Source organism: Neofelis nebulosa, chromosome 12 (genome assembly GCF_028018385.1).
Source record: "Neofelis nebulosa isolate mNeoNeb1 chromosome 12, mNeoNeb1.pri, whole genome shotgun sequence".
Taxonomy (NCBI): Eukaryota; Metazoa; Chordata; class Mammalia; order Carnivora; family Felidae; genus Neofelis; species Neofelis nebulosa.
The window spans coordinates 71,756,114-71,777,163 of record NC_080793.1 but is presented as its reverse complement, the minus strand read 5'-3'; positions in this window follow the sequence as shown (position 1 = coordinate 71,777,163).

Below are 21,050 nucleotides of genomic sequence, written 5' to 3'. Positions count from 1 at the left end.
GGCCTGGCAGCTGCTTTTATTTTTTCCCCTTCTGGAAGCTTGTTTCCTTTGAGTCATTTTTTGATTGTGATGGATTTATTTTCTGTTGTGTATTCATTTCAAAGATATTGGGCAATCTTTTTCAAGATTCCTGAAAACAAAGATTCATGGTTCCAATGAAAAAGGGTATTTAGCGTCTGTCAGAACCTATGTACCCTACACGTTTTTTATGGCACATATTTGGCATTCTAAAAAGTTATGTAACATCCATGATGACACATAGAAATCTCTAAATTATAGTGTTCAATGGCTGGTCCATTCATAAGTAAAATTTTAATGTACTAGAAGATTCAGATTGCCTTCTGCCCTATTGATATGATTATTTTAATTGAAACATATGTTACTTCTTTAAGCATGAAAAAGTACTGCAAAAAGGAAAATATATAACTCAAGGAATGATTGTTTTTTAATATCAACTAATATGGAATGTGATTTCAAATGACATTCAAGACTTTTCTCATCTCAGGCAGCCAGTAAGACTTCAAGATAAGACATGTCCTGTCCACTTCTACCTGTGAGTTATTGTGGGAGTCACTTTTTTTTAAAATAATGGTCACTTCTAAGTAGGTTACTGGATTTTTTCTTTTCTGAAATTCTATATTAAAAATTCAAAATATTTTTACCTCGGTAGATCTATTTATTAATAACAATTTATTAGGAATAACAAATTCACAGAATTCTTCTCTCCTTTTCATGAGAAATATAGATTTAATGTGAGAAAGGGGCTAGGAAAACAGCTAACAACCCCACCACCACCATGTTGTAAGTTAGGTCAAGTTCACTTTTGGCACCCTTTTGATTTTCCCTTTGACTCTCTCAGTAATAGTTAAATTTTTTAGTTGCAAGCAATAGGGAAGATCCTAACTTAAATAGCAAATAGCTGATTAGGATATAAACAGAAGGCATAACATAAGGGAGTGATACTAAGAAACTCCCATTACAAGGAAATGAAGAATGGGCAAAGAATGAGGGAAGTCTGGCAAACCAGCAAGGAAAGGACCAAATACTAGGGACGTACAAATGGTCTCTGTATCAGGAACTAAAAAGATTGTTTAGGTATCAGCTGGTTACTGAGGCTGAGGCAGTTCCAATTGTTCATCAGTGGTTTGTGAAGTGGGGAAAGAGCTATGATTGGTCTAGATTGGGTCACATGCCACCCATTGACTAGGGGAAGGCAGAAAATCTTGACTAACATAAAGAATCAAACAGCTATTACAGTGTAGCAAACCACTCCAGAATTCGGCAGCTTGAGATCATGATCATCTATTTCCTCAGTCATCTACAGACAGGCTGGGGATCAGCTGATCTGAGCTGGGCCCAGGTGTGTGTCTCTCTTTAAAGATTGGGTCACGTTGCAAAGATATGCTTTGCGTATCTTCCTTCATGGCCCTGATGAGGGGCAGCAGCTACATGGGAGAGGTTCTTCTCTAAGGAACGTACAAGAGTGCAAGTCCTACCATATAAGCAGTGTTGGAGTCTCTGCTTATATCACATCTACTAACATCCCATTGGACAAAGCAAGTCATGTGGCCAAGGCCAAAGTCAAATGTTGGGAAAGTATATTCTGCTTTTTTTGTGGGAGTGATGACCAAATGAACTGACAACAGGGATAGAGGAAGGGGTGAAAAAAGGAGCCAATAATTAAGTTGGGCTAATTATCCAAGAATCAAAAAGATAATGACCTTAAAAGAAATCAAAATCAATGTTTTTGACCAAAAAACAAAAAAAAAGATGCTTGGATGCTTGGTAGCAAAAAGAAGCCCAACAAATGCTTAATTCCTGAAAGGGCTCCTTTCACCTGGTTCTTATGAATTGCAGCTTTCAGCAGTTCCTCTCATTGCACCTTCATACACCAGTAAGACTCCAAGAACCAACAAAACAATCTTATGGCAGGGATGTGACCAGTACCTTAACATATAAATACAAGTGGTCAAATCACTTCTAGATAATGTGCCTGCTTTTAGGAACAAGATTGCAAGTAATTGTGATTTCAATACATTATGATAGAAAAATCATATAGAAGAAGGTATTGTTGTCTGTTAATTACTATATAGAACCTGTGAACATCCAAGCAGCTGATAAATTAGTCCAAACCAACAAGTCCAGCTGTTTGGACTCAATATGTTGCGCAGTTCAACACTAGCCACTTCTAAAGCATGAGTGGTAGCAGTGGGTGCTACTGTTCTGTGCTTTACCTTGCCTGGGAAATGCTGATGGAACTTGGACATCAGATTTTTTAAAATTTTGTTAATGTTTATTTTTGAGAGAGAGAGAGAGAGAGAGAGTGTGTGTGCAAGCAGGGGAGGGGCAGAGAGAGAGACATAGATTCTGAAGCAGGCTCCAGGCTCTGAGCTGTCAGCACAGAGCCTGCCTGATGTGGGGCTCGAACTCATGAAGTCAGATGCTTAACTGACTGAGCCACCCAGGAACCCCTGAACATCAGATTTTAATGAATCTGGTCTAGGCTGGGGTGGCTACATCAAATCATAAATTCAGATTCTAGGGCTCCATTGCTAAGGATCCTAATTATGTCTTGTGTTTAAGCCCCTAATTTTTTGTCTGACATTCCAGAACTCTCTCAAGTGATTCCAAGGTGTATCCAGGTCTAGAATCTACTTAGTCCAATGTTTTAAGTGTGAAAAAACTGATACCCAGAGTGAATGTCTGTATGACTTTCTTTCCTGTGTGACACAGCTGATTTTCCTGGTGTCAGAACTTGGACTAGACCTGTGCTATTCTCCTGTCCCCAGTCCAGTGCTCACTCCTCTACACCCTGCTGTCTCCTTCACAGGAAAAAAAAAAAACAGAAGATATCATGTTGATCTGAACTTCTGGAGAGTGAACACCATCCCTCCCCATTCTCAGGTGCATCACTTCCTTTCATTCTGAAGCACATGTAGTTTTTTGGTTTGGTTTTTTTGAGAGAGATTGTGTGTGCCAAGTGGAGAGAGGGGCAGATGGAGAGAGACAGACAGAGAGAGAGAGAGAATCTCAAGCAGGCTCCACGCTCAATGTGGAGCCTGACATGGGCTCAGTCTCACAACCCGGGGACTAAGACCTGAGCCGAAATCAGGAGTTGGACACTCAACCACCTGAGGGGGCCCCACACATGTAGATTTAGATAGGCTTACATAGGTATGTAGACTTAATTGCTCAGTTAAGAGTGGACCTATTCAATTAGTCATTGGTTGCTAGAAAAGTGAGCTGAGACCATTTTTAAATGAAACCTCTAGGTCTTTTTGCCCCACAGGTACAGTGTATAAGCCAAAGGTCACTGTGATAAGGGAGACAGCAGCAGGTCCATGGAAAAAACTTCCAGAGCAAAATCATCAACTCTCAGTGGAATGTGAATTGAAAGCCAAGAGCTGTTAGTGAAAAGAAAAAGATGGAAAATAGAGGAAAGAAGGACAGAAGGGAGCGGGCATGAGGTGACAATGCAGAGGGCGCAGTAGGCCTGAGCAGCCTGCCAGCAGGTCAGCACTCACAGACTGGCATGCAGGGTAAGAGAGGGGTGAGAGACAGCCACCCAAAAGGAAGAAAGATGATCTTCAGGAAGGGAAGATATGCTTAAAATTAAACACAGGGGAGGAAAAGGGTGTTTACAGTTTTCTGAGATGAGATTCAAGTCTGAAGTCATCGTTTGGCAGCTAAACCAAAGAAATTTGGTTTCCCTCTGAAAGATTTATGTCTTCTAGGGTTGAGAAATATGTCTGGCTGCCAATATTTCATAAAGCAACATAGAAAGAAATACTACCTACTTTAGTGTTTGGTTTGGGACTTTTCACCTTTGTTTGGCAAGATATTTTTCATTTTGAAAGAGAGAATAGTTCGTGTCAGCTTCCTATGAAGATCTCAATGCTCTTTGCCTAAATTATCTGGTGGTTCATAGTGTTTTACTTGCCTATATACAAATACTTTAAAAGGTGAATTAAAACTTGTTAATACACTGTCACAGAATCTGTAAAACTTGTAACCTTTCAAACCGCTTTGAGATAATATCGCCTTCAAAGAGAATGGAAACAAATGTAATCAAACCCTTTGGGAATTCCACTTAGTAGCTGGGTGAAACCAAACTCAGAGCCAGCTCCGCCATTTGCTATTTGTGTGACCTTGAGAAGTTACTCAACCCCACTGTGCCACAGATTCCTTATCTGTCAGGTGGAAATAATAAAAGAATTGTTGAGAGGATTAAATGACTTAAGCCCTAAGAACAATGCTTGGCACTCAAAAATGATTCATTGTTATTATTACATATTCTGGAATTTCTGAGATATCCCAGTTTCAAATATTCTCGATTACTGTAATCATATTATCATGGAAAAATCCTAAAAATGCCAACTAACTACACTCTCAGATCATCTGTTTCACGTAGTGGCAGACTACTGAAACAATGGGGAGAGGAAAATTTTCCCCAGCCTTACCCAGCTGTAAACCATGTCATGCTGTGACCGTTAACTACCACCAACTCTTTGTATATGGCTACCCAGAGTTTTACATCCCTGGTTTTTGTATGTGTGTATGTATGTATATGTATGTATGCATTTATCAGGGACATTTTTCTCTGGCATCATCATCCGCATCTTCCAATTACAATTTTCCCCACAGCCTGTCTGCCAGCTTATGTTTCCTTCTTCTGCCTTTCTCTCCCTCTTTCTCTTTCTTTGTTTCTTCCCCTCCCTTCCTTTCTCCTTCTTTTCCTTACATCTTTGGGTCCCTGCTCTCCTCCGGGCACTATGTCATTATTTCCCAATTCCCCAGTGTTAACCTATATTCAGGTATTATCCAGACAGATGTTAACTTCTGCATCCCATCTACTCTTCAAACCTTCCTTCATGCTCTCAATGTCCTTATCATCCAACCGTTCTGCTGTGCTCTGCCTCTAGTTCTTTCTCAACAGTTTCCTCTATTACCCACGCCACATAGTCAAGTAATGTAGTCAATAGATGGTACTTGAACAACAGGCAAGCAATCTATGTTTCTTCTCCTCGTTCTTTTATTTGCCAACTGAGGCACCTTGGGCAAGGCACTTAACCCAGCTGAGCTGGGCTCCATTCTCCACATAGGTGCACTCTGTGTTCAAAGTACTTGTGGAGATGCTATCAGACTATAGAAGTCAAGCAGTACGTTTAAGTGCCATGTATCGCTCTTTATTTAATGTCACCATTGTCCCATCCTCCCTGATAGTCTAGATATCTTTCTCACTTCCAACTGACAGAAGTGGTAGTCTCTACTTTTAACCCTATTATCACTCCTGTTGGTAATGATGGCACTGCGACTCTTTTCCCCTAACCTCACCACCTTTTTCTTTCCCCACGTGTTGTTTATGCCGATAATTTTCAAATCTTTCAGAGTTTGCCACATATGACAAGCTGCTTCTTATTCTTATGCTTATGATCCCTCATGTGCTGTTTTTGCTGCTTTCCATCTTTCTGGTGATCATTTATTATACTTCAGAACCAGCTCAGGTATCTTATGTGAATCCCTCACTGTGAGTGACATATATCTATTGTCATCTATGTCATTTCAGTTCAAGATTGTTCACCTTCATATCAGTCACTCCTACTAAACCTTGCACTTCTGAGAAGAGGCCTGTTGTCCTCAAGTCCCAGCATGGTGTCTAGCACATTACATGTCTCAGAAACATTTGTTGAAGTATAAGCTCAAGTTCTCTTTTTCTGATCATCTGTGTATGGACTTACACTGGTTTTGGAATTCTATAATTTGGATTCAAGCTCTGGCCAGCCATAGATATTGGCTGCCTGACCATGACCAAGTTCTTTAACCTTTAGGAAAGCAAGTTTCCTTTCGTGTAAATGGGAGATAATGACACCCCTATTTATTGAACACTCACTATTTGCTGGAACTGTATATTTTCTCATTTATCTTATATCATTCAGTTTGTAAAATTGCCCTGTCATGTACCTATTATTATTATTCCCATTTTACCAATAAGAAAGCTGAGCCCGGACAACTAAAATAATCTCATAACTAGTCCTTGCTTTCCCTCATTGTTTTTCAGTATACTTTGTTACAGTAGTAAGGGTGATCTTTTAAAATCATCAAACAAATAATGTTATGCCCTTGCACAAAAACCTCCAGTAGCTTAATTGCATTTAGGAAAAAAAAAAAGTAGTCTAAATATCCTCTCATCTTCTGTAAGTCTCACAAATGATGTGGCCCCTAATTACCTCTTGGATTTCATCATGGTGTACTTTCCACCTCTTTGACAGCACTCAGGGACATTGGCTGAGTTGCTTTTCCTGGAGCAGGGAAGCTCCTTTCCACCATAGAGCTGTCACATGTGCTGTTTCTTCTGCTGGGAGCATCCTTCCAGTAGGTCCTTAAATGACTGACTTCTTCTCATTCATCTTAGCTCAAATTGTACTTCCTTAGAGTAGTTTTTTCTAAACCCCAACCCCATTGAGCTTCGGCATCATTACTCTCCATTTCATTACCCTATTTGATTTTCCTCAGAGCACTTTCACAATATAAAATAATTTACTTTACTGCCTGTCTCCTACATTTTCAGTGCCTAGCATAACAGATTCAAAATATATTTGTTAAAAGAATTAACTGTCCAAAGTCAACTCAGCAAAGAGGGGTGGAACTGGGATTTGAACCCAGGACTGGTGGACTCTAAAGCCCATATGGTTAACCGACGTATTCTTTCCCTGCTTCATCCATAAGGTTACTGGGAAGACACATTAGGCTAATACAGGGGACATGCTTTGTAAATTCCAAGGGTTATGGCAATATGAGGCGGCAGACTTATGGTATTCTGTCCTTCAGTGTCCTTTGCTGGGTGCCACACACATTCATACTCTTCATTCTCAAGCAGCAAGAAGACATCACCAATGTTAGGGGGGAAAGGCTATTGGCTATAAGAAGCGCTTCTACTGATATTCTGTTAAGAATTGCTGGTGACATCTGTGGGAAATGTTTTCTTCTTGTACTTTCACTCTTGGCCAGACCCTTGCTAATCCTACCCTTATCTTCTACACTCTTGACCTTGCCTTCCTTGATGTCATTAAAGGAAAATTTACTAAAAATTCTTCCATTTATTCAATAACCATATCTAACACATTAGATTTTCATAGACGTTTTAGGCCTGTCTCTGTTCAATCCCAGGCTATGCCATCTCCCTGCAGAGGGTTTAGAGTAACAAATCCAAATTAGAGCTAGAATGAACAATGGAGACTCCTAATATTAAAACCCCCTTTTCTATTATAAAAGGGATAGAAAACTGAAACATTTAGGTTAGTTCACCTGAAATCAACAAGCTAATCATACAGCTAGCTAGTTAATGGCAGAACTAGAACAAACACTGGTCCCTAAGAGCTCCCTCCCAAAACCTGCTTGGTTGGTTGATCTATCTATCTATCTATCTATCATCAATCTATCTACCCACCTACCTATCATTTTATAAATCTTCATTTTGACTGTGATTTATTAAAGAAAAAATTATTTTTACATCCAAATTATTATGGTACACAAAATAGCAACCCAGATATTTTATCTTTGTATTTGTAAAAGCCCCAAAATTTCAAAGGCAAATAAGTTGTTTTGGTATCAGGGGCATGAATTAATGTCCCTTCACTATAGTCCTTTGAATTCTTAAGTTACAATCAGTATCACTTTAGGATTTGCTAAGATCAAAAGTTTTTCCGATAACCTAATACTCGGACACTTGGATAATTCTGTTGTTTTCCAAGCAAAATATGGAGTATGGGCTTTAAAACCTACTGATTGCAAACGTTATATTTTTATTTATTTTGAAGTTGTGAATATTTTCGGACATAGGCTGTAGCTTCTTCACGCTTTGAAACTTTGGGCTCTGCTCTGCTAGTGACCGTCTTCAAAGGATGAAAACACTGAAACAAAGATGATATAGGTAGTGGAAATACAACTGTTTCAGCAATTAGATCATAGAAATTTAAAACAAGATTTGTGAAGTTTTCCTTATCTGAATGTCCAAATAATTTTTCTCTCATTCAAAGAAAACAAGTTCTTGTCCATAATATATCTTGTCCCAGTATAATGAGTGGTAGAGACTGAAAAGGAGGGAAAAAAATTTCCTGTCCTTCCAAATCTTCCAAGACATCCCTTTCTGGCATGGGCAGACCACACTAGCCTGCATACACACACCAAACTTTCCACAAGGACTGACAAGGAAGTTTTGAACTTCACCAAGTGCTCTCCTTTTTTCAAAAAAATTGTGGGGTTTTTTTCTCCCATCATTTTTAGTCAATGAAACTACTTTCTCCTCTCCATAGGAAGTAGATTATTATGTTTGAGTCAGAGATCACTGCAATTACGAATACATGATATCATTTGGAGCATACTCACACCCTAAAAAGTTTCCAAGTTTACCATGTCTACTTGAGTTTTTCCAGAGAACATTTGTCATTTCATTCAAGAGCAGGCCTATGGGTAATCATTTAATCAAAACTGCTGCAGTGATTGCTACTTGTACAGAAAATTATAAAGCTACAGCAGGAGTAAAGCCCAGATTGCCAAACCTAAATGGGCACTGCTTTTTTGTTAAGTGTTGGGTAAGAATGAATACCACATCCTTAAATTTGGAGGAAATTGAAGAAAGACAACCGTTCTTTGGTCAGAACCACATTTCCTAATTTTCATTTCCTCTATTTTATTTACACAAAAATACATAATGAAAATTCATAGAAGGCACATAGAGAGAACATCTAATTTTGATTCATGCTCTTAAAGAAAAGTCTTATTCTAGCCTTGGAAGCCTCTGATATATACTTTTCTTTTTTTTAAGCCAAGAGGCAAAAAACTTTGAACAACATTAAAAAGGTTTTTTATGCCTCATTATGGTTTCATATATACTGGCCATCAAGTGAAAAAAATATATTGAGATGATAGTTTATGAGATGCTCAATCCTAATATGTGAACAAGAACTTATTGGGAAACAGGTTAGTATGGAAATAACTGCTCTTCTGGAAAGAAGCTTTATTTTGAGTTTAAAACTCTGTAACTTATTCTTTTATGTATATAATTCTTTCTTTCATTGTCTCTAATGCACAAAAAATTTAATATATTGTTAACTATAGAGATGGCTACTCAGAGAATGGTTGGATATGTATCTGGGAGAAAGTAAACACAGTTCCTTAAAGGGCAATACAGTGAGGTCATACTCTGCAAAGAGATTTTAACAAAGACAGTTTTGGTCTACTATTTATTTTCTTTTCCAATACCAGTCTTTAAAAAAATGAACTCCACTTTTAAGTTAGAAAGTGACTTTCTCAAATGCTGATAATAAAAAACAGGTCCAAATTGGTACCCACAAAAGAGGAATTCAGCTCTCATTTATGGTTAATGAAATGATGGGTGATACGTGATTGAAACTGGATCTTAAAATAGCAAAATATATTTTTTGTTTGGAAATAAAGCATGTAAGATTCTACTGCTATCTCACATTGGCAAAAGAGATGGGAGGTTTTAAATCTGTGGCCTCTCTTTGTGAGTGGTGAAAGATGACATAAATGGGTAGATTTTGGAGGAGCTAACCCACTCTGGGATGACGCAAGTGTGTTGATAAAACCTCACTAACTCAGGGGCGCCTGGGTGGCGCAGTCGGTTAAGCGTCCGACTTCAGCCAGGTCACGATCTCGCGGTCCGTGAGTTCGAGCCCCGCGTCAGGCTCTGGGCTGATGGCTCGGAGCCTGGAGCCTGTTTCCGATTCTGTGTCTCCCTCTCTCTCTCTGCCCCTCCCCCGTTCATGCTCTGTCTCTCTCTGTCCCAAAAATAAATAAAAAACGTTGGAAAAAAAAAAAATTAAAAAAAAAACCAAAAAACCTCACTAACTCAAAGTACCAAGACCAGCAGTAAACAAGACTTCATATGGAGTGTATTTAACCACCACAAGAAAGGATTGGTTTCTGACAGGAAATCATCCTAATAACTTTCTTGTTCAAGTTTAAATATAGTTCTTTAAGCTTTAAGGCCATAGTGCTAAAATTTATTCCTTATGAATTTCCATACAGCAGTAAGGAAGCTCTCTGTATCCATCATCTTGAGGATGGGATCACCTTTATTTGATCTGTGGAGCTAAGAGCTAGAGAAATAGACTCAAACTTACTCTGGCCTTGGGCAGCAGGAGAATCAAGCTGATCAGAGGGCGGAGACCTACAGTTCAGCTAAGTTGAAGACCTATTTGTCAGGAATATAATTCACTCACAATTATATTCAAGAGAAATTATATTCAGGAGAACAGCTAAATCAGGGAGGGGCAGGCAAGAACTGTGGAGCTAAACAAGCTAGAAATTAAGTATTTGAAATCAGCAAAAAGAGAAAGGAAAGTGGTTGAGAGTCAGAGCTGTATTCAAATTGTAGCCCTGCCTCTTTCTGGCTGTGAGACTTTGGACATTGTGGTTACATTATTTGCTGAAAATATTAGCTCTCCTTCTCTATTGGGTAACCCCTCAGAGCCCCTCCTTATAGGAGGAGTCCCCTCTATACCCACTGATATCAGGGTTGGCCATGTTATTTGCTTTGACAATAGAATAGGAACAGAAGTGATGAAAATCGTGTCCAAATAGAAGATTGGAGTTCTATTGCCTGCTTTTTCTTCCTATTCTTTTCCCTCTGCCATGAGAAGGGTATGTTGCAGATAGAGTCTGCTCCTTCAGCCTGGATCCCAGAATAAGGATGGCTTGTGGGGAGAGACACATCCAAATCAGAGACCGACAGCTGACATTTATTGTGAAGCTGTGCTGTTAGCGACTGATTTTGAAGTAATTTGTTACCATAGCATGACCTAGCAAAATCTGACTAATAAAGCAAATCAGACAGGGTCCTCATCTGTAATATCAGGATATGGTTATTGTGAGGACAAAATGGAATGATATTTTATGCTTTCTTGGCAGCATTTTACAAGTAGCAGTTGTTGGCATAATTCCAAGGAGTCCAGGCTGGGAATCTGGAACCAAAGGGTCAGGAATCCAGAAAAAGAACTGAGCAGGAATTGATGAAGACCACAGGTCAAGGGTCTACATTAGATGTTAGAATTTAGCTGGAGGATGAGTAACAAACTAAGGGGTAGAGTAGAGGCAGACAGGAGCAGCAAATAGAACATTCGGTGATGAGCCAACTGCCCTCTAAGGCACACACTTTTAAGGGCTTTCGATGAAGTCATCTGAGAGCATAGTCGAATCTAGGCTGTCTGGTGGGGGCAAATATGTAGATGCCATAGTAGGCAATTACTGACATGAGGTTTACATGAGGCACGTCTTTACAAAATAAACTTTCTTATTTGTTCCCAAATATGTTCTTTCACTCTTAGTGTTATTTGGGTACATTACGGTTATGTCTGAAGTTCAACAATGATAGTCCTCTCCTATGGATTGAGTCATAATTTTTAGGAAAGCTACATTATTTATATATCTAAAATTATGTTTTAAATATAAACAAATTTTAAATATATTAACACCAAACTTCTGTATTTACAATGATTGATATGGTTGGATTTGATGGTAATGATGAAAAAGTACCATGTTGCCAGTGATACTACATCAATCATGTAGGTTTCTTCCCGTGAATCGTTTGGAGGGGAAAACTGATCAGCTATTTTCTTTTGATACAGGACAACTGATACAGGACAATGAAGCTCTCAATTAGACCTAATGTATTCTTTTGGGTAGGGCATATTTTACCACTAGAATGGTTTTGTAGAGCCCCAGGGCAAATGCCAGGAGTCCAAATCAAGCATCCATTGAAAGTGTTTCCGTAGTTTTCAGTACTGGCCTCACGTGAGAATCACCTGAGGCAATTAAAACAGATACTCAGATTACTCCCAATTAAACAAAAACAAAAACCTCTGGAGGTGGGGAATAGCAATCACAAATACAAAACAGAATTCCCCAGGTAATTCTAGTGTGCACCCAAGTTTGAGAACCATTGAGTTAGAGGTGGAGAAGTCCAAGGGTCAGAAGGGGTCTAGGAAGGAGAGTTAGTTGAGAAATAAGAATGAGTAGAGAGAGACAAGAATACTGACGTGTGTTTCTCAAACTTCAACATGCAGAAGAATCGCTTGGGTGTCTTGTTAAAATGCAGATTTTGATTCAGTAGGACTGAGGGAGGGTCGGAGCAACTGCAGTTCCTAGAAAGCACCTAGGTGAAGCTGCCAACCTCTGGACCATACATGGAGTAGCAAGAAATTAGAGAAGACAAGTAGGAATTGTTCTGATTGAATCCTAGGCAACTAAAGCTTGAGTGACTCCATCAGGACTGTATGGGCAATTCAGGGTTGGGTAAAACATGTTGGCAGGTGCCAACAGAAAGAATATAAGGCTTTCTCATAAATAAAAGGATGGTTGCCATAGCTTGAATTTATTCTAAGAATTTTGTCTGGGGCACCTGGCTGGCTAAATTGGAAGAGCATGTGATTCTTGATCTCAGTGTCAAGTCCCACATGGGTGTATAAATTACTAAAAAAAATAAATAAATTCAAAAAAAAATTGTTGGTAACTTATAGCCAATGATACACATGGAACTAGAAACTAAACATAAATAGGAACCTTGCATAGTAGGACAAGGTAGGTGCTTGATAAAAACCATTCACTCTAACATACAGTTAAAATTGAGGCACCATAGTAGTATTGACAGACAACCATGACGGGAACCAATTCAGAAAGCAAATTAAGTTATTTTAAACGGTATTTCCAAAACACCGATGTTACTGGGGTCATTGTAGATGGCACTCAGATATAATAAAGTATATTGAATCACAGAGTAATAAATATTATTTCCTTCTTAACTTTCTTTCAATCCTTTTGATTAGCTTCAGGGGAAAAAGTATTAGTTCAGGTTGTATGTCTTTAGTAATTTTCTCATAGTTGCTAATTACCCATTTTTATGAAAAGAGAGCATTAGCATTCCTCAAGCTCAAAACTACAACAGGCAAAAAATATGGTCGTTTTTTTTGTTGTTGTTGTTGTTACAATTATATGTCTGGTTACTCTCTATTTTCAGCGAGTGATATTTTTGTTTCTGACAGTGATATATAGTTTTCTCTCAATATAAATTGTAGAAAATAAAGTTAATTTTTAAAATATTAGTACACTACAATAGTGTAGAGACATGACAAAAATCATGAAGGTGCTATTTAAATAGTTGAAATTTGGAAAATCTGGCTTGGAATGAACATGAAACCACATAGAAATCTGTGCTGTTTACAGACTTAGATCCTAACAAAATATTTGCATTGATTTATTTAGCAAAAACTGCACATAGAATAAGCTTATAAAGACAAACCAAATTTAATCAACAAATATTTACGGAAACGAAGAGCAAATTTTAAAATTCAAAATGTTTCCCCGATTTTATCTATTTATTTTTTTCTGCATGTAAACAGTTTTGTGGGCTCAGTTGAATATCTCAAACAATCTTTTAATGAAAAGATTCAGCAAATAGAAGGACTGTTTCCCAAAAGTGTTTTTTCTGTTTTGAGGCCCTGTGTACATTTAAAGAAAAAGCAGGCACTTATTTTTTGTATTATATTGTTCAAAATAGTAGTTTCCATCTCAGTTATTTTGTGTCTAGCCATCATGCATTATCATAGTCATTTTCTTGATATACAGGTATTATGTTGGAAATAGGCCCCTAACCAGTAACTTACTAAGCTGAGTTTGGTTTAGCAGAAGCCACCTGCTCTTGATAAAATTAATGCAAATAGATCACAGATTCATGAGATGGAATAGTCCTTAAGAAATGAGTTTCTGGGGCACCTGGGTGGCTCAGTTGGTTAAGCATCCAATTTTGGCTCAGGTCATAATGTCATGGTTCATGAGTTTGAGCCCTGAGTCAGGCTCTGTGCTGACAGCTCAGAACCTGAAGCCTGCTTCAGATTCTATGTGTGTCTCTCTCTCTGTCCCTCCCTGCTTGCACTCTGTCTCTCTGTGTCTCCAAAATAAATAAACATTAAAAAAAAATAAAAATAAAAAAGAAATGAATTTCTGTTCACATACACATTCAATTGGACTATTTTTTGTTTGTTTTTACTTTTAGTTCCTTATTACCATACATACCACACCACAAATCCACACAATTAATTATATAGTTTCTCCAACTTCCCAAACTTCACCTCCTGCTGTGGTCTCAATGTTTGTGTCTCCACCCCCCAAATTCATGTATTAAAATGTTGATGCCCAATGTGATGATATTAGGAGGTGAGGCCTTTGGGTCTTCATGAGTCAATGTCCTTATAAAAGAATCCTCACAGAGATCTCTTGCCCCTTCCACCATGTGAGGAGGCGGTAAGAAATTGGCAGTTAGCAAAGTGGAAGATCACCTTTACCAGACCATGCTAGCTTTCTGATCTTGTATTTCTAGCCCACAGAACTGTGAGAAATAAATTTCTGTTCTTTATAAGCCACTCAGTTCATGGTATTTTTGTTATAGCTGCCTGAATGAACTAAGATACTTCCAGAGATTCATTCCAGATCATCAGAATTATATCTGAAGTACTTTCAGAAGTGAATTCTCTATGGCCTCAGGTCTATCCCCTCAGCTGATGGTAATAAAAGATATGGATTAGTGAAGACAGAACTGTAACAAGGTGGGAACCTTGTCTCTTAAACGGTGCTGGAATGTCAACTTGTCTGCACACACACAGCAGGCAGGCTGGTGGGGTGGGCTCACCAGATCCATTTGCATGAGTCAACTTGCCTGAGGATGTTCTGATAGGAGTAGGGAAGAGCTGGAGTCAGAATGCACTCCTTTCCTCTTGTTGCCATAATAATTACCACAAGCTTAGTGGTCTAAAACAAGGCAAATTTATTTTTTTTTCAGTTTTTTATTTATTTTGAGAGAGAGTGAGAGAGGATGAGCATGAGTGGGGAAGGGGCAGATGGAGAGAATCCCAAGCAGGCTCCACACTGTCAGTGCAGAGCCTGATGTGGGGCTCAATCTCAGGAACCGTGAGATCATGACCTAAGCTGAAGTCAAGAATGGACACTTAACTGACTGAGCCACCCAAGCGCCCCCAATAAGGCAAATTTATTATTTTATAGTTCTGGAGGTCAGAAGTCTAAAATGGGTCTCACTGGGCTAAAATCAAGATGATGGCAGGGCTGCATTCTTTCTGGGGGGCTCTAGAAGAGAATCCACTTCCTGGCCTTTTCCAACTTCTAGAGGCTGCCCACAGTCCTGGGCTCATGGCAGTCTTCCACTTCCAAAACCAGCAACTGTATCACTCCAACTTCTGCCTTCATCCTCACATCTCCTCGTCTGATTCTCTTTTCTTTCTCCTCCCATGTATTACAGCCCATGAAGATAATCCAGGATAATCTCCCTATTTTAATATCAGCTAATCAGCAAACTTAATTCTGTCTGCAACCTTAGTTTCCCCTTGGCATGCAACATTCACAGGTTTCAGGAGTTAGGGCCTAGACATTTTGGAGGGCTATTATTTTGCCTACCCCATAAAGGTAGAGAAAGTATGGGAAGAGACACAGGGTTGGTCTTAGAGTTTGTTTCTTTCTTTTTTTTTTTTTTTTTAATTTTTTTTCAACGTTTTTTATTTTATTTTTGGGACAGAGAGAGACAGAGCATGAACGGGGGAGGGTCAGAGAGAGAGGGAGACACAGAATTGGAAACAGGCTCCAGGCTCCGAGCCATCAGCCCAGAGCCCGACGCGGGGCTCGAACTCACGGACCGCGAGATCGTGACCTGGCTGAAGTCGGACGCTTAACCGACTGCGCCACCCAGGCGCCCCTGAGTTTGTTTCTTTCTAAGTGACCATGAGTGACCTCTCAGTGGTCATAGGTGATAGTTGGAGAAAAGGAAGGCAAAGCACTATGTGCGGAGATGCATGGATGCCAAAGTAACACTATTTTCATTCCAATCATATAGGAAGACACAGACTGGGGAAATATACCTTGTTTCTACTTCTGCAGGGCATATAGTGGAAACTTGAAGACCTCCAGAGACCAGATTGCCATCTCTGATTCATGCATCGCTGGTACCCACTTGGGGCAGTGGAACAGCAGTGACTGCAGAATAGTGGGCCTCAGAAGCAGTGATAAGATATTTAACTGGTTTTCACAAGCAGTGGGGAGGCTTAGCCATAGACCATACCAGGACACCCTAGAAAATAAAGTGAGGACACACACTAGATTTGTTTATGAGATACTTCTGGAACCTTCCAGAAATAACTATAGACTATTTCAGGGAGCTCAGTGACAAAGACAAAAACAAAACAATGACAACGACAACAAAAAACAGGCAGAGGGAAAGCTATAAATCAGGATTTATTATGTTAATATGGTCCCATTTTTCACAGCATCTTAGGGCATCCAAAGGAAATTTAGATTACATTCAGGAGGGAGGCTCAGATGGCAGGAGAAAAGAAAAATCTTTCCTTTCAGCAGAGTCATGCTAGTTGGTGAATCAAGGGCCACCCCTGATAATCTGCACCTCTGATTATGATTTAATTTTAATTTAATGTCAATTAACTTGACAATTTAACTCTTGCCTCCCTGCCCAGGTGCTTGATTTACTGATTTATATTGGTCTAACAGGTTTAATTATATTTTTTTGGCAGTGATTTTTCCCCCCAAACTGAGGTCTTGTACCTATAGTTCTGTGCTTAGGGGATTTCAAGGAATTTGAATATCCTGGGGAACACTGCTGTGGCATTCCCAGATGCCTCCTTCAAGACAAGTATTCATTTCACCAGTTTCCTGGTTGCCATCTAACAGCTCACAGTTTAATTGCCCTCTGGAAAGGATCTGCCTCACCCAAGGTTATGTTTCTTCCCTGGAAACAGCCCATATTCAAGACTGGTCATTGCGGAGGTACAAAAGCCTGCCTGCCTTGTCCCTGTGGGGAGATCTGTGAAGGGCCATCCCAGCTGCAGAGCATCCCTTGGTGCTGGTTGAGGTCTCTGTCATGACTCGATGTTGGTTCCCCTCTCCCTCTACCCTGTCCTTATTCCCTCCCAGGAGTTGTTCCGGATAGCAGGCATTTCCTGCATGTGGATCTCCATCTGTGAGAGTCTATTTCCCAGAGAATTTGAACTAAGACACTTGATGCGAGAATTGGCCTAAGGAGGCGGATTCTAAAGTGAGACTTGGGAGCTAGATCACTTATTGGCTGGCTGTCAGTGAGAACCCATGGCTTGTCATAGGTGGAGTCCTGGGAGCAATGGCATGGGTAGTTTTACAGCTATTAAAGCTTTGGAGCACCTGGGTGGCTCAGTAGGGGCGTCAGACTCTGGATTTAGGCTCAGGTCATGATCTCATGGTTCCTGAGTTTGAGCTCTACATTGGGCTCTGCGCTATTAGCATAGAGTTTCTTTTCTGCTCTCTCTGCCCCTTCCCTACTCGCACATGTGAGCGCGCATTTGCGCATGCATGCACACTCTCACCCGCTCTCTCTCTTTCAAAAATAAATAAGTAAACTTAAAAAACCCTAACAAACACTAAAGCTTTCACTGGTGATGAACTGAGATGGGATGTGGATATAAAGAAATGCACTGTTGGGCTTGATATCCTTAGGCATTTGAGAGGTTCAAAGGAAATGGTAATTAGAAAGACAATGAAATTGGATGGCTGTGGCTAAGTACCCAGTGTACAGCTGGGAAAAATAATAAAAGTGGAGGTGATTAATCACTAATTTAAGGCAAAGTTTGAAAAGTTAGAGAGTCTACAGGCAGCATTTAAAAGGCTCTCCTAAGGGACACCTGGTTGGCTCAGTTGGTTAAGGGACCTACACTTGATTTCGGCTCAGGTCATGACCTCACGATTTATGAGTTTGAGCCCCAAGATGGACTCCACACTGACAGTGTGGAGAATACCTGCTTGGGATTCTCTGTCTCCCTCTCTCTCTGTCCCTCCCCCACTCGATCTCTATCTGCTCTCTCTCTCTCTCCCCCCACTATCTCTCTCAAAATAAATAAACAAACATTTTAATAAAAATAAAAAATAAAAAAGGCTCTCCTGAGGCTACAGAGTGGAAAAGGTGAAGACTGGGCTCAGTATTTAATTGTAAGGATAGCAGACAGAATTCCAGGGAAGGTTGAATTCTCAGGCCTGGCAGGACTTCAGCACAAAGATCAGGACCCTGGTACGCAACGAATAGGATCCTAAGGCTTCAGATGAAACATCTAGGTCAGTGTGCTAGAAAACCTTGAAGTCCCAATACTCCTGAACCCTGTGGGCCCACAGAAGTAGCCTACTGCTTTCTGTTAAGGTCTAGCACTCTCCTCCTTAGGAGTTACTTCTATTTCCTCTCCTCATCATTGGACACTGGAGTCTTTGTAAGAAACAAACAAGACACATGGGACACATGGGAGATACTCCATATGAAAATATAGCAGTTCATCATATGAAGTTTGGGGAGATGACAAGTTCTTCAGGGCATGCTGCACCTCTTCCTTCACAGTAAAGGATAAACTCTTATCTTCTGCTAATGAGGAGTCACCCCCTGCTAGACCTCCAGTTCTGAAGGCAGCACATTTTACATTTAGCAATTACAGTTTTGACACATATACTAGGTGACATAAAACACTGCCTGTGTTGAGTAAGGCTTAAAGCAGGAAGGGACTTTGCAACAGGTCCACACTGTGATCCCAGAAGCCCTACTTCTTAGGCCTGAGGACCTGGTAACTCCAATGGAACTGGAAATATTTTTGGTGGAAAAGAAGCTAAATGGAGTTTATGACAAGTCTCGGTGGGAGAGTCATAACATAGGCAAGGTTTTGGAACAAGGTCATTCCATATGGAACATGGAATTACATATATTCAAAAAATGGCTCTTAGTGTTCAATAGGACTCTGGTAGAAATGGAGCATCTGACTCTGAGACATCAAGTAAAAATGTATCTAAAATTGCTTATTATGATATGAATTTTGTCAGACCCATAAATTCATAGTGTTAGGCATGGCTAGAAGCAATCCTTTGTAAAACAACATTGTATATCTAAGACTGGGCAGCAGTGGGGCTGGTAAGCCAGAAAGACAGGTGGTCTATAATCCCATGTAATGTACCAGTTTCATTATTGCCTTTCTGTCAGCTCATACTTATAACCACATTAGGGCAGGGGCACTTAAACATAGTTGCCGGTAGAAGAAAATGGTCAAGACTGTTCTCAGGTGGGTGGTTTTACCAAATGAAAATCAAATGCTGGTGCCCTGTAGCCTCATTCAGGGGTGGCCTAGAAGGGCAGTGATGAGAGAAAATCCTCCCAATGGGCAGAACCTTGAGTGATTTACTGGGTTATCTACTTGGTATTTCCTATTTAAATTGATTTATACTCATTATTTCTTTGTTTCCTTACTTTTGATTTAGCTTGCTCATCTTTCTCTAGTGTCTTAAGATGGAAGTATATATATTATTGATTTGAGAACTTCTTTTTAAAAAAATTTTTTAGACTTTTTAAAATTTATTTGGGGTTGGGAAGAGAATCTTAAACAGGCTCCACACTCAGCACAGAGCATGACACAGGGCTTGATCCCAAGACCCTGGGGTCATGACCTGAGCCAAAATAGAGTTGGATGCTCAACCGACTGAGCCACCTAGGTTTCCCAGAACTTCCTTCTTTAAAAATATAATCATCTAGAAGGTGGCAGAACAGCATGGAAGTTTTTTGTGTGTCTCGCATCCATGAAATACAGCCAGACCAACACTAAACCATCCTGCACACGAAAACTGCTCTGAGGATTAACACAACAAGGTGCACAACCTGAACCACAGAATTCAGTAAGTACACAGTGCAGAGGTGCACTGGGGAGAGAGAAACTGTGAGGGCAGGGAGCAGTTTTGCGTGCAGAGAGAGGACAGAGAAGGGGGGGGGATATAGGAAAAGCACCCTCCCCCCCGCAAAGCAGCTGGAGAGAAAGTGGAAAGGTGGAAACAGCTGCAGGGACTGAACTAAAAAGGGAGAAAGGAGAAAGGAGAAGGTTTAAATTGCATTAAGACTGTATAAACAGGGGGAGCATGGAGTCTGAAACTCTGCAGCTCAATACCTGACGGTGCTCTGGTAGAAAGGGCGAATCCCCAGGAGCAGGGTAGAATCCGGGGTTCTTCATGCCACACAGGGAGAGGCAGTTCCCCTGCTGGAAGGACATCTGGTAGAGGCTATGTGGGTCCCCCAAAGGCGAGGCCCCAGTGGACTCAGGAGAACAACCACATTTGCTGGTGCTGGAACAAGGTCGTTAAGGGTGAAGCCTGGTGCCAGATGTGTGTTATGAATTTTCATAATCCCTGAAACACTGCTGCTACACTATCTTGCAAACTTTGCCTGATGTGGACGGGCACCCAGCTGCAGTCTCTGGGCATCAGCAGCAGCACAGTCCTGGGAACATTCCTGGGTACAGCCAGCACCCAGCCATTGCTCAGTGAGACCCTCCACAGGGGTCAGGATGGGTCAAAGCCAAAGTCCCTCAGAAGTAAGGGGTCGGAAAAACAGCCGCACCTGAGACAAAACTCAGGAGGGAGGTGCTGCCTGGGGCTTGGTCACGGACTGTGTAAAAGCAGGGAGTGGACAGAAGCTGAAGACAAAGGACAGGTGCACGAATGCTTATCAGGGAGAACAGAGTTCGACACTAGAGACTGGGTAGCTGGGTGACGCCATTTTCACCCCTCCCACACACCTGCATACACACCTACAAGCACCACAACAATCCACCCCAGTAAGTTAAGCAGAGCCATCTAGTGGAGAACAGAGCCGTTGCACTAAGTCCTGACCAACTGGGACACCCTCGCTCTTCAGGAACATAAGTCTATCTGCCTGCTTAGTTTATGGACTCTAAACTGCTTCATAGTTTGACTTCTAGGGGAAAACAAAGTAATTTCAGTTGTATTTCAGTCTGTTCGCTGGTCCATCTATTCATTATCTTTTTCTTTTTTCTCTTTTTCATTTCTTTTCTTTTTCTTGAATACAGAAAGAGAAAAACTTCATTTTTATTTTCCATTTCTATTAAAAATACTTTTTTCTACTATATATTTTCCTTTTGTGTAAATTTTTTCAAATTCTATTTTACTTC